The sequence below is a fragment of the Grus americana genome, chromosome 2 (assembly GCF_028858705.1).
Source record: "Grus americana isolate bGruAme1 chromosome 2, bGruAme1.mat, whole genome shotgun sequence".
NCBI lineage: Eukaryota > Metazoa > Chordata > Aves > Gruiformes > Gruidae > Grus > Grus americana.
Window position 1 is genome coordinate 44894870 of NC_072853.1, and position 15912 is coordinate 44910781.

A 15912-nucleotide genomic window follows, 5' to 3' on the forward strand; every position below is an offset into this window, starting at 1 on the left:
GATTCTTCTATCACATTGAGCGTCCTCATGGTTAGAAAAAAAATCATAACATCTAACCAAAACTTCCCTTGTTTCTTCCTCCCATATTACTGATAATCCAGTTAATTTTTGATGCCTCAGTCAAGAAATTATATTTATTTTGTCTCTACACTTACAGATACCTACATACCTCTGGAACATAGTAAAGTCCAGTCTATTCTCTCCATGGAGTACAAAGACCACAATTCTTTGCCACTCTTCTGAGAATAGTCCTCTTTTTGCTTTTTACTCTCTTTACTATATAGCAGAAGAATAAAAAAGAGGAAGACAACATATAACCAAACCCTACAAAAGCTGGTATGCTAAGAAACTACGATAATATATTATACTGTCAGTTTTCTTATTGATCCACTTAAAAGGACATTGACCTTTAATATTAATGTGCTTAGCTACAAATGTCATTGGAAAAGACTATAATACTTAATCTTCAGTGACATGAAATGTGCATGTCAACTGTGAACAAAACCACAGACTGTAGTGAAGAAATGTAGCCTTAATTGCATCATCTACTTGTCAAGAGGCTCTCATGATTTGCTATTATGAAAAATGGAGATTAACAGTATTACCAGGCCAAAAGGCTACTATTCTTCATGGAAAGACATTACTGTGAAATAAAAAATAATTAGATTTTTGTTGCAGACAGGAAAGGTGGTTGAATTATACATATTTATTTCAAAAGATTAATATCAGGATGCTCTTGATATAAAATGAGAAGTACCAGCACGATACTTTACAACAGTAAATAGAAAAGGGTTTATTGATTGTTTGATCTGCCTGGAATTTATTTTCTTATAGGATATAAAATAAAAATTATAATGCATAACCTTTACTCAGAGGGAATGATGAACAGAAACACCATTATCTGTGCACAAACTCACTCCAAAACCACTTTTTTCAAGACTTAGGGGCTCTTAAGAAGTTGAGGTTTTCTGGCTGTGCTGGGTGCAGGTGCCAGCAGCGGGGTGCTGCAGGTGTAGTCTCCATGAGGAGAAGCCGGGGCTGCCCCATGCCAGACACGGCTGGTTCCAACAGACCCACCACAGGGCACAGCTAAGCACAGCAGCCAGGATGGTGGCGTCTCTGGGAAAATGTGTTCAAGAATAGGCAGAAAATGCTGAAGGGGAGGGTGGAGGGAGAAGGAAAAAATTTACAGAAAGAGTGAGAAACAACTCCATGAGAGAAGGTGAAAGAAGGAGGGGAAGGGGAGGCCCAGACTGGAGCAGGTAAAAAGTGTGAGAAGGAAGGAGCAGGAGAAACTGCTATGTACTGAGCACAACTCACCCTGACCCCATACCACTTGGGGGGGCAAGGCGGGGTGGAAGTTGACGAGTCTGGAATGAAGGTGAGCTTGAGAGAGTGGGGACGAAAGGTGTTGCTTTAATGTTCTTTCCATTTTTCACTACCCGAATCTATTTTAATTAGGAATAAATTAATTTTCCCCAAGTTGAGTCTGTTTTGCCCGTGACATTAACTGGTAAGCAATCTCTCTTTTCTATTCTCTCCCCTAGTCACACTGAGAAGTGGGAATGAGTGAGCAGCTGGGTGGGAGTTTGGCCCTTAGTTAAGGCTAAACCACCCCACTGGCCAAAGCCCAGTTTGGGTTATTAGATTTCCTTTACCTCAAGTTACTTCTATTTTACATCAAGAAGCAATCCTTTAAGCCTACACATGAAACACTATGCTACCTCATTGCTGCTCCTAAACCAAAAGTAAAACCCAAGAGAGGTGAGAGGTGGCTGAGTTGTAGTGGTGTTTAAAGGATGCATGAACTGACTGAATTAGTTAAGACTAAGAAACTGTTTGGATTACCAGTATTGCTTGGCCCTCCCCTTCCCTTCCTTTTCTCTTACATGTAACTATTTTTCTTATTTGGGCCTCTTCATATCAATATATCTGTATATATATTATTATTGTCCGAGGAGCCAGTAGGAAATTAAAAATATTGTCAATGAGCAACATCTTGTTTCCTCTTACTGAAAGACTTAGAAAGTACTCAGCTAGCACTACAAGGCAGTCATTCTGATCAAATGAGAAGATAAAACTGTTCAACACAGCTAGGTCAAGGTAACAAAGAAGTTAGATGAAATGATAATGGCAGCTGAAATGATACAAAGGTTACAATCAGGTGAAACTTTAGGACACTGAAAGTTACTTTGTGCACAGTTAACTGGACAGTTTGAAAGCTGGCATGTAAGACTTGTTGCAGGGTATGAAAGAGAGTTGGCTGCAAGATGGTTTCCATCTGACACTCATTGAATAATGCAATCTGCTCAAGTTCAGTGGTGTTTAAATGTGATATTCATAGTCTACATATATTTCAAATGACAGCATTTTTCTGAAAATTACATTCAATGTATCTTATTCCAAGAAGCTACCAGCAGAAAAGTTTCTTCAGCACTTATTCTTCAGCCATTGTTCTGAACCAATATGTTGTTATGACAGGATAGGTCTTAGAATGGAGACATCAAGTTTGAAGTAGCAAATATAATTTTCTCAAAGTAGTACCATGAGTCATAGTCTGTTATATGATACTATACAGAAAAGAGATGAACCTAGTGCAGGGAAAGCTACACAATCTAATTAACATTATTCCAAATGTTTCTGTCAGTCCTAATAAAGCAAACCATAGAGACTGATAAAAATCATTTAAAGATTTAATGATCCCAGAAACTCACAGCATGAGCTAATATAAATTGCTGTAATGCTTTCAATCAACTTTTTTAAAACCTTGAATCACTGATAAACATAATTTGTCAAATAATACAGTCAGAATGAAAATGATATTCATAAATATGTACAAGAACAGTTATATTTGTTATACTGCTAATATTAGGTATGCAAAAATTAGAATTACTTTCAGCCTGTAACAGACAAATGAGGTTGCTAGGAAGACCTATTAGACTATAAGAGAATTGTTAGAGACTATCATCCACTTATTAAAGATACTGTGGAAATCTGAAGTATTCTCAAGAATAATTTCTTGTTTTCCCTAAAAGGAGACTTTCTCCACTGTTTTTGTAGTCACTAAAGCTAGTAATTTCCACTCGAGGAATGCAAACTCTAGTTACATACTAGAACCAGCACTATACTTAAGATATGCAATCAGTAACATTATCGCTAGAGGAGCAGATGCTCACTTTTCCCACTGAGTCCAGTGAGATTCAGTACTCAACGTTTCTGAAAATCCATTCTCTTTATTGTGTAGGAGATACAGTAAGCACTGAGCTTCAGAATAGCTTTGAAAATTTTGGGCTAAAATGTAACTCTTTCCTTGTCATAGACTGTAATCTTCTATATTCTATCACTGATTCCTTCCCTGTCTATATAACATTGGACTTTCAGAGACCAAACTATATCTGAGCTCATTGAACAGCCAGAAGTGAAATACTGCATTTCAGTCATGACATCTATCCTGGAATTCAGCTAGAGGGGGATGAGATGTGGGAGTAGGGGGAGCAGATTCACTTATGTTCGCTCCATTGCTTCTCCATCAGGGCTAGGACATCCCCTAGCTATCACAACAGGACCAGGAAAAAAAAAAAAAAAGAAAAAAAGAAAAATTAGACGTGGGTTGACATCCATATTATTCATACTCTACACCTTTTATACCTTTATTCAATCCACTCAGACATTCAGATTTCAGAATCTGGTATGGAAAAGTAAATTGGTGTATGATGATTACCACTGCTCTAGGACCAGATAAAGGATACTGGAAATGAGACATAGTATTACTCTTCTTCAATATGCCTAATAGCACAGTCTGTGATATGGCCCATTTCAGTAGCAAAATTCTGTACTGACTTGTCCATGTGAGCAAGGAGTAAATTTCTGCTTCCTTTCCAAAGCAAAGAGGAAACAGGAAAGGGGCTACAGGTCAGAGTATAAACCTCTCTGAAGTTTAGTGCCTCCTATTCTTGGTTTAAAAGCCTTCTTCTCTATCTTTCACACTTCATTTTAATAATCCCTTTTCACTTCACACAACTTTTGACATAACTGATTCCAACTGTCATTTCTCACAGTGGCTAGCAGGGAAGAGGAACGTACAGTCTCAGAGACCACACTGCGATGACGTATATGACCCACCTGGCAACAGCCTAGAAAGGTTAATGAAACCCCTAATTATCTTTCCTTGATATGACAAAGACAATTAGAAAAAACTGCTGTAACAGACTACATCAGGAGCAGCCTCAGGAGAAGCCGTTGAGATTTTAAGCTATGGTGAAAAGGTGCAATGGGATGAAAATGTTCTCCTAAGTAATGAATGTAGGAAGAAACCGCAGAGAATCCATGAAAGATAATAGGTAGAAATAGTATCTTGCCACTTATCTTGACCTCTATGACAAGACACCTGAGGAAAAGTATAGGCTTTTGTTTTTCCTCCAAGGGATGTAGAAAGGATCTGGAGATAAAGGGCCTGAAACTGACAGATAGTGACCTTGTGTTTGTGAAAATCCTTACTAATTCTGTTATCTGAAAGAGAAAGTGCTCTTTCTTACACAGATGGAAAGATCACATATGGTGGAAAGACTGTTATACCAGACAGGAGATGGTTATAGCTAACTGCCACATAAAAGATGAGAACAGATCAAACATTGAAACTCCTATTGAAATTGTTGGCAAATGTGCATTTAAGTTCAAAAAGATCTACCAGCTTGTAGTTAGGTACTTGGTCCAAAAATACTGTTCAGCTGAAAAAGAGCGAGAATTTCATGTTGACTAATGTGATACCATTTTATCTGCTGTCATTAAAAGAAAAAAAAAAATGAGGTGGCTAAATATAATAATAACTGCTGTCTTTAAATATTGTTTGGTGGGCATATGTAAGCATTTAAAATGTTTACTTTAAAGTCAGGACTAAAACATAGGGTCCTACACTAACTCTTACTTATTTTGAAAGATCTTGTTACGGGCCACTGTGGCATCTGGTCTCCATTTGTAATGTATAGCAACTTTTGCATCAACAGGAAAAACATTTTACAGAACTCTGATTTGAAGCATTTTGTAAATATTTCAAAAGAATGTATAGTGATCATGTAGGAATCTTAAAATCAATAGATACAATCTGCAGAGCTCTTAAACTGGCTTTTGTAACTATAAGTTACTGCAAATTTTCTAGATAAGTTGTCTGAATTGCCTAATGTTTCTGTAAAGTATTTTACATTAAATTAAGATGCAAAGAAAATGTTTTAAGACACACAATCCTGAAACTGCAGACAATGTTTTTCAACACAAAACATTGAAGTGAGCTCTAAATGAACCTTTAGCAGCAGGATGCATGAAAATAGACTTCTACTCATATCATCTTATGTGCAGACATAATTGTCCATAAATTAGATATTCACTAGTTATTGTGGCCCTCTGGAAGCATCCCGGTAGGAAACTTTATTTATACTTTTATTCTGACCCTCAGAATGCTTGCAACTTCTCCTTTCCTAGTTTTATCCTGAAAATTAATGATAAATACAACACTGAGTAATACCAGAACCAGACAATCTGAAATACAGCAAGAAACTGTCCTGTTGCTCAACATGGCATCTTTTCTGAATCTTGAAAGGAAAGGCAGGTTTTATGTTCTCTCCTGCAGAAGGCTATAATGGAACTGACACATGGTTCCACTTTGATAATTGATCATTGCTAATTACTCCTTGAATGTAGCATTTCCTATCACCTGGGCAAATCACTTTGTAGTAATGTCACATATTCCTAGCAGAAAAAATGTTGTCACAGATAGTTAAAATACATTAAACTGTATAGTATGTAAAATGTCCTTCTTTTCTAATTTAATTTTACTTATGAATACTTTTTGGCTGTACTTGCATGGTAGATACTTAAAAATAGTTCTGGCTTTTTTAAGAACTGAAGTTAATCTAACTAGTTTATGATCACTAAACTCTTTTTAATAAATAGTACTAGGCTTCCTCAGAGGTTTCAGTCTACTTCAACCTCACCTGTCCTGCAGGTGCTCCAAGGGAACTCCTGATGGTTCCACAGGTTAAGCCAATTCTCAGAGCAACCTGATGTAAATTTCCATAAGCTGGATTGCTTTGAAAACTTTTAATATAACCTTCAGTTCATTTGCTTATTGGTGGAGTTATTGTCTGATAATCCAGCAGTAAAATGGTCTTACAGATATTGGTCCTCTCATTGTAAGTTTTCTGTCCCTGCCAAGAAGTCAGAGGACTTATCTTTGCTTGGCTCTTCTTTTAAGCTATTTATAAAATATTTTCAGTATATTTTCTCTCTTTTATCTGTTCTGCTTCATCCTGAGTCTCAAATTTGCATATCATTGAAGCTAAATACTTCTGTAGGCTTGTATACTCTCCTGATTGGTTTGATCTTTATTTTCTGTATAATCACTTGTGCCTGGCATGGCAGAGTTTGTGGTTCATATAATTTAGTCTTGGTTCCCTTTTCCTTAGTATGCCACTAGGGCAGTCTGTACTTACAACCTTGTCCATTCTTCAAGCAAAAAACACTTAACTCTTTCCTCCTCCTAGCACCCCACCCCAGCTTATTCCCTGTGATATCTTAAACTCCACTATTGCGGATAACACGCAATCTGCTTTCATGATGTCTATTGCATTTATTTCAGTATTTTTATTTCTGCTGTTCCAGAGAATTTAAAACAACACTGATTGCCTTTCTAGTGTGTTGGGTTTGCGCGGCAAAGTTTTGGCAGCGGGGGGGGGGGGGGGGGGGGGGCGCTATAGGGGTGGCTTCTGTGAGAAGCTGCTAGAAGCTCCCCCTGTGTCTGACAGAGCCAATGCCAGCCAGCTCTAAGATGGGCCCGCTGCTGGCCAAGGCCAAGCCAATCAGCGCCTCTGTGATAACATATTTAAGAAGAAGAAAAACACTTAGAGAGAGAGAGCTTTTGCAGCTGGAGAGAGGAGTGAGAAGATGTAAGAAACTCTGCAGACACCAAGGTCAGTGCAGAAGGAGGGGCAGGAGGAGCTCCAGACACCAGAGCAGAGATCCCCCTGCAGCCCGTGGTGAAGGCCATGGTGAAGCAGGCTGTCCCCCTGCAGCCCATGGAGGAAGGGTGAGGGGGTGTAGAGATTCCACCTGCAGCCCATGGAGGACCCCACGCCGGAGCAGGTGGAGGCACCTGAAGGAGGCTGTGGCCCATGGGAAGCCCATGCTGGAGCAAGTTCCTGGCAGGACTTGTGGAGAGAGGAGCCCACACCAGAGCAGGTTTGCTGGCAGGACTTGTGACCCCGTGGGGGACCCCACGCTGGAGCAGTCTGCTCCTGAAGGTCTGCACCCCATGGGAGAGACCATGCTGGAGCAGTTTGTGAAGGACTGTAGCCCATGGGAGAGACTCACGTTGGAGCAGGGGAATGATAAGAGGAGTCCTCCCCCTGAGGATGAAGAAGCGGCAGAAACAACATGAGATGAACTGACCGTAACCCCCATTCCCCGTCCCCCTGTGCCGCTGAGGGGTGAGGAGGTTGAAGCCGGGAGTGAAGTTGAGCCCGGGAAGATGGGAGGAGTGGGGGGAGGTGTTTTAAGCTTTGATTTTATTTCTCATTCCTCTACTCTGTTTTGCCTAGTAATAAATTAGATGAATTCCCTCTCTAAGTTCGGTTTTGCTCGTGACAACAATTAGTGAGCGATCTCTCCCTGTCCTTATCTCGACCCAAGCCTTTTGTTATACTTCTCCCCATCACACTGGAGGAGGGGTGAGCGAGCGGCCGCATGACGCTCAGCTGCCAGCTGGGCCTAAACCACGACATCTAGGAATGTCAATGGCAAGGACATGTATTCCTCTTTTCCAGTACTGCTACAGGCAAGAACCTTCAGCAGAGGAATGAGCACACAGCGTGGAGCAGCATCTCAAACTGCTAGAGCTAGAGTATCCACATCTCCGGTGTACATGCTCTTGTCTGTGAAGCTCTTCAGCATTTCAGGATTGGCAGCAATTACTTTCCATTTCAGTTCATTGCAGCCTTGCAACCATTTCTAGAACTGTATTCTAAACCTCAATGTACTTATTACTCTTATTCTTGAACAGCTTTTTTGATCTGTTCCTTAAACATTTTATAACTAGAGGAAAACAAGCACAAACATACAAGGTTTAGAAGCTGTTTATTGCTTGATGTTGTTGTGGTTTGAATTATGGTTTCAGCTGAAAAACATTAAACAATGATCTTCGCCACTTTTGTGTATACCTTATTTCAGGTTGAAATAATTAAAACAGTCTAAACCAAACTTCACATATTGCCAAATCATACTTGTAGAAGTAATAAAAATTGAAACCAAATAAGATCCAGTGAATAAATTTTATTCAGCTGTAGTCAGGCTGCTTGAAAAATTTAGAAGTTTACCTTTGAAACAATTACCTGATAATTCACATAGCACCTTCCTTTTCTCTTCTTTGTTCCTGCTTCTTCTATCTTTTGAAACATCTTTAATTAAAGCAAGTTAGCCACTGGGATCATTATCTAAAATCACTTCTACTTATCTTATTTTGTTCAGAGATGTCACACAATTCAAGATTGGGCTCAATAAATACAGCCTTGAGGCAGTATGCAGCTGTGCTTCCTTTTCACCTGTGCTCACTTTTGTAAAACTATCTGATTGTGTCTTTAATGTACCAAAAGCTTAGTAAATCTAGGTTAAGTCCCAAGAGTGTGACAAATATCAAGCTGCTTGCTGAATTTTACAATTGGTTGACTCTATAAGAATACAGAGTGATCAAAATGGAGAGAAGTGCATTTGTGAGCATTTGTTGCTTCAGATGATGCTAACAAAAAAGCTAAAATTCTTTCTCATGCTCCTCCTCTCCTTCTCCTCTTCTTGGCAAACCTGTACATAAACATAATTATTAATGTCATTAACCACATCATATGTACTTATATTACGGTTCTAAAAGATTCAGAAGACAAAACCTTAGAGTTCAAATCTTGCAGTCTCTGAAAATATTTCATCAAACACTATAAATGTGTATTTTTCTGACATTGGCATTTCCTCATACCAACTAGTAAAATAACTAATCCCACTAGCTCTGGTTCATCACAAATCTCTTGACAAGGCCATGGCATATTAGTATACCATAAACTTCTATTGTTATCATTTTACAGTCTCTGAAATGAAGAATTCAATGTATTTCACTTACATGTGAACAATGAACAGCGTCATCATGCAAAACAAATAAGGCCTTTGATGCAAAAGGCTGATTTCTTCGAGTTTATGCTTTATAAGAGCTATCTAATTATATCCTTATATCTGCTCCTTTCATAAATATATGTGTGTGTGTATGGATGACATGTTAGATCTGTCATGAGTCAGTTCAGATTTTCTTTTCTTTGTGGTGCAGAAGATAATGTTGTTGCCAGTTACACTTTGACCTATGTGTAATAAAGCATTTTCTGGCCAAACACATGTACTATTTCTCTCAGCAAGTTATTGTCCTTGAAAAGTCAAAATATTCACTTGTGTCTTTCTCCTTCACAATAAATAAATAAATAATAAATAAATTTTAAAATAATGTAGACTAATACTTAAAGAAAAGGCATTTAATTTGGGATGGAGTATTCTAAAAATATAATAAATGAAACTTCCCTCTTTCAAAAAAAAAAAATAATCCTAGCATAAAATCTATCTTTAGCAGAAGGAGAAATGCTGAAGTAGAAGCAAATCTTGACTGTCTGCCAAGGACAGATAAAACAATCTTTCTAAATACCTATTTCGTAAAGGTTCTAAACTTGCCAAGATTCTTCATAGTGCAAGAGGTGAAAATATTGGGAAAAATCATGATGTAATACTTCAAAGGATATTTCAATATTATTTTCTATGCCATCTCCTCCTATTCACTAATGATTTTGAGTTTAAGAACCACTATTTGTTAAACTTCAATATTCTGGATTTAAACATTAATTCCTCTAATTTTTTTTTCAAAGTGTGGTGGTGTTTTTTTTCCAGGTGCTCACAATGACAAAGCAGAACAAAACAAAGTCACAGCAAAAAAAAAAAAACCAAACCAAAAAAAACCCACCACACATAGGAGAACTATAAATAAATGAATGCAGCACTGATTATAACATTTCCCAAAGTTAAAATTATTTATGATTTATAAAGCAATTGAGAACTAAAGATAAAGAAGAATCAGGTATACATGATTCTATTTTTTGCAATCATTTGGAAGAATTTATACCTAAAAAGATGCCAGAGTAGACACACATGCATACACAGACAAGTATGTATGTAAAACTTCAGCAATCAATAAAATTACATATATAATTATAATTTTTAATTTCTTCCAGCAAACTTTAATGAAATCCATTTTTCAGGAATTTTAATAGGAAGCTGAAATTGTTTGTCATGCAGAGAAAAATCTTGAAGACATATTATTCTTGCCACCTATGTCTGCACAGTTCCCAGTTACTTCAGCAGGAGATGTGTTATGTGTAGCCAACATGATGTCCATGCCCCAAAAGTACAGCTTAATAACATGCAGTACCTAAAACTTTTTGCATGAACACTCTAATTTTGAATCCTGAAATAGAGTTCTCAGCTGTGTGCTGGGTATGCTAGTGACTTTATTGTGATGCTAATAGCATCTAATGGCACTACTTGGACATCCGTAATAAACTGGGACTGAAGTGTTATGGTTTAAACCCAGCCAGCAGCTAAGTGCCACACAGCCGCTTGCTCACTCTCCCACCCTGGTGAGATGGAGGAGAGAGAAGAGTAAAAGTGAGAAAACTTGTGGGTTGAGATAAGAACAGTTTAATAATTGAAATAAAATTAAATATAATAACAACAACATCAATGTAATAATAACAATAACAATAATAATATTTCTTCTAATGAAAATAAAAATAACAAAAAGAGAGAGAAATAAAATCCAACAAAAATAAGTGATGTAAATGAAAAACCAAAATTGCTCACCACCCACCAACCGATGCCCAGCAAGTCCCTGAGTAGCAATCGCAGCCCCCTGGGCAACTTCCCCCAGGTTATATGCTGAGCATGACGTCATATGGTATGGGATATCCCTTTGGCCAGTTTAGGTCAGCTGTCCTGGCTGTGCCCCCTCCCAGCTTCTTGTGCACCCCCAGCCTGCTGGCAGGGCAGTATGAGAAGCCATAAAGTCCTTGACTTAGTGTAAGCACTACTTAGCAACCACTTAAAACATCAGTGTGTTATCAACATTATTCTCATCCTAAATCCAAAACAGAGCACTATACCCGCTACTAGGAAGAAAATTAACTGTCCCAGTTGAAAATAGAATAGTTCAGAAATTCTTTAAATCCATCAGGTAGAAAGTCACAAGTAGCAGACATCTTCAGGTGCCAGGACTGATAAAAAAGAAATCATCATTTTCCTCAGAAGTGATATGATGGGCGAGAACCCTTGCAAAATACGCACTCCTTTTAACCCAACCTTCTGTATCACTCTCCTAGTCAATACCATTCTTCGTAAGCTCCCTGGACACACAAATCCATTCTCAGTGACAGACAGTTCCCTTTATTACAACCTTTTTTTTCATTCTTCTGTTCTTACACTTTTTAACTGTTCTTAAAGTACAGGAGGTCAATGTGCACGCAGTTCAAACAAAGACAGTGACTGTATTTGGCATTGACTGTAAGATTATCAGTGTGGACTGGTAAGGAGAATCAAGGTGTGATTACAGTGATTAAACTGAAGTCAGTGGAAATTACTCTGTGGTTAACATTCACAAAATGTGGAATTGGGACCTTATGTTCAAATGATCCAACCCATTATAGTTCACCATAATCTTGACACACTTTTTCTTTTCTTTTTTTCTTTTTTTCTAGTTTGTGTGTGTGTGTTGTTAGCTGGTTTGGGTTTTTATTTTGATGTTTTAAATAATTTCCTTCTTAGTGGTGCACCCATTTGATTTTCATTACATCATTGGGGAGAGAAGAAAGGGTAGGAAATGTGGCAGGGCAGAAGCTGCTGCTGGACAGAAAACGGACAGCTCAGTATTTTATAGTTTGCTCAGAGTAGATCTTAGTCTTGGAAAAAGTATAACTAACCTTTCTGAACATGTAATAAAGTCTGCATTCATCGCTTTTTTCCCTTGCCTAAAATGCAGAATTGGTGTCTATTTAGCATACAAACATATCTGGTCTTGTTCAAATAGGCTGAACACTGTAAGTTGATTGTTCTCCATATATTATTTCTGAACTTGGAATATTGTTACTTTACATGGAGTAGCACCTCTCTGCAGCTCTGATTTCTCAAGAAACTTTTCTGAATCAGTCAGTGAGGGAGAAAGAACAATATTCTAATCACTGGACAGTAATTTACAATCAATTTCTCTGTTACCTTAGAAGGTGTATTTTAGGATGTTATAAAACAAACATTTTGAGCAGTTGCCAAGGGTACCTGTAGCATCCAGTTTTGAGTACCAGTCTTTTCTTTCAAACAAAAATATAAGTGGACAAGATAGATGAAAGAACTGAGAGGTATTATCAAGCCATACCATTAAAAAAAAAAAATCTATTTACATTTCTTAATTAATATTTAGGTTGTCATATAGAAGAATTGATGTGGTAATGGTGATTTGATTGAACGACAAACACTAAGGGTACAATCATCATAAGGGCTCCAAAGTTAGCTTTATTCTTGCAGGAACTTTATAGTTCTATCATCTTTCTTACTGACTTTTCTTTGTGTATTCCTGACCAGAAATCGAACCTTATTCTAGACATGTTTTTCTACAAAAGGAGTTTTATCTTTCTGTGTTTAAGAAACGATGAAACAGAAAATGGTTGCATAATAACTTGAAAGGAGGATCAGTTCCATGCCTGTTAAAAAGCAACGAAACTCATGTTATCTTCAGTGCAGGCAGAAGTCAAAAGTATAGATACAGAGTAAAAACTTACTCTATTTGTTTAAATCTTGTTGATGTTTACTCATAGAATATGTCAATAGACTATTTCTTGGCACTATTAAAAATTAACACTACTCAGCATCATGCAGTTTGCCATTAAATCCAAATACAAAATCAAGGATGAAGTAGGTGTCATGTCTCTGAGATAGACATCAAAGAAAGGTCTAAAAGAAAAAAAAAGAAAAAAAAAATGGGAGGAGATATTAAATGCACCAGAAGATAATTTAAGCTTTGCACCACCTTTGGGAAACTAGGGTACATCTTATTATATCTTTGATAACCTTGAACCTGTATTTTCCTGTGTTGGCATCTCTGTGCTGCTGATTTGTATGCATAGTACAGGTCACTATGTACAAGCGCAAGTGGGGAAAACAGTTGTGAAGTGTCTTACGCATCTTGTTGTACAGATGTGTTGACTGGTGGGGAGTAGAGGGAGTCAGAGCTCAGCACCTATGAAATGACAAGCCAGCCAGGAGAGCTGGCCTCTTCCAATCCGTGTTTCCTTCTAATACTGCAGAAGGCATTAAGGGACTAGATGGAAAAACTGTCTAAGTCCTTGTTGCCAGGTCTTTACATGGGATTCTTTGGTTACTTGACTATGATCTTTATTCTTTATTATCCAGGATAGCTGATAGCTACCATTTTCATCCGGAACAGATGATGAGGAGAATCATATTACATATAGAAACTGCAAGACCTCAAATGTGGACATTAAATTTCTTCTAAGAAATCCACACTACCTGCTGTGTTAGTGAACATTATAGAAACTCATATTGCTAAACTGAACAGATAGATCCTAAGGACCTGATTTTAATCAGTTTTTACTTAACAGACTTGCACTGGTTTCTGCACAGTTTTTCTGAAATCTGAAAAAAATAAACAAGAAGAACTATTTGGACAGATATGGTACAGAACAAGACAACAAAAAGGTATAAAAGTCAACTTATTATCTTGTTTTTACCTGTAACACTGCTGATCCAAAAAGAACTTCCATTAAGAGCAGCCTTTAGGGACAAGTTTTGAGTACATAACCTGAATACAAAATACTTAAGATCATGCATATTTATCTCTGCTAATGAAAGAATAGGTGTTCTATTAAATGACATTCATTTTAAATGGCTAAGTCTCACAAATTGCCTATCTTGAAGTCATAATTAGGATCTGTGATTAGCTGAGACATTTCAGAAGAGGTACTTGAGGAATCAGTAAAATAGACATATATCAAGATTCAATAAATAAAACACCTTGTTTGCACTACAACCCTTACACATATAGCAGGAGGGATAGAATAGGAATGTTAATACTGAGTTGAATTTATAGCATGATTTCAAATGTCTCAAACACTGGAGCTTTAAAACAGTAGCTTTCAGTCTTTTTTTATGGTAATCTCATATTTTAAATATAAAAGGAGAATAGATCATCTTCCAAGAAAGTGAGAATGTCCTGTGAGCCCTTACAGCATTCTCATCTTTTAATGCAGCATATATCTCAGCATGAAGATCCATGCTTTAATGTGCAATTATTGTATTGGGAAGTGTTAAAAAGAAAACAATAAAGTCATCATTTCTTTTTGCTCAGCCCAAATTATATTAAGGATAAATACATTCTGACCTGAATTAAATGATGTCGAACTGGACTGTGTTGAACAGGATTCAGGAATTAAACATAGCAGAAGTCTTCTAAGGAACAGTGAGAATGGCTATTATATACATTCATAGCGGCAAATTAAGCTTTTGAAAATACATGTTTTAATTGTAATACCAAGTTCCCCATTTTTGTTTGCTTTGGGATTTTTTGGGTATTTTTAATGCACCATAATACAGGATTTTGCATGTAGAGTATTACTAAGACACAAAAGTATTATTTCCTGCATGTCAGCATCCAACTAACCAAATTTGCATGTTTCATTTTGAAATTAGTTATACAATGATCAAAATATGGACAAATATTAACAGCAGAAGAATCTAGCACAAATATTGCAATGCTTTCATTTTTTCTTCCTTATGTAATGAGTTTTACCTTTCAAAACTTTAGGAATCTATTCCTCCATTTAATTATTCTTATTTAGTTCAAGTCACTTTTATCATGACTGTTCTGTGAAATCAGGATTTTTAGCAGATACCTGAGAGAAAAAGACCCAAATAAATATACTTCAATGGAAAGTAATAATTAATGATCATTTCATGGAATCATAGAACCATAGAATGGTTAGTGTTGGAAGGGACCTCAGTGATCATCTAGTTCCAACCCCCCTGCTGCGGGCAGGGACACCCTCCACTAGACCAGGTTGCCCAAAGCCCCATCCAACCTGGCCTTGAACACTTCCAGGGAGGGGGCATCCACAAGATCTCTGGGCAACCTGTTCCAGTGCCTCACCACCCTCACAGTGAATAATTTCTTTCTCACATCTAATCTAAATCGACCCTCCTTCAGCTTAAACCCATTACCCCTTGTCCTGTCACTACACTCCCTGATAAACAGTCCCTCTCCATCTTTCCTGTAGGCCCCTTCAGGTACTGGAAGGCCGCAATTAGATCTCCCTGGAGCCTTCTTTTCTCCAGGCTGAACAATCCCAACTCTCTCAGCCTGTCTTCACAGCAGAAATGCTCCTATGTTGTTTTATTTAGTCTAAGTGCAAAACAACACAAGAGAATTTGGAAAACAGGAAAAAAATCACCTGAAAGGAAGATACTTTCATCTTCACTAGTTTTAATTGATGAGGTATGTAATATAATCTTCTATTATACTGTTATTTAATCAAGGTTGATAGAAATAGATATAGTAGGGATATGAACTTTTTCGTTTTCACAAAGCAATCTGTTTAATTACTGGTTGTGTATTAATTGTGGGAGGTGTTACATATTTGCTTACTGAATTTGAGAGAGTCTTTAATATGCTAACAGGTGGTTGTTTTTTTTTTTTTTAAATGTCACCTTCTTTGAAACTGGCAACATGTATAGAATAAGCTCTTTTAAACTCTTTATCAAAGAACATTTTTAGCAAAATTTATT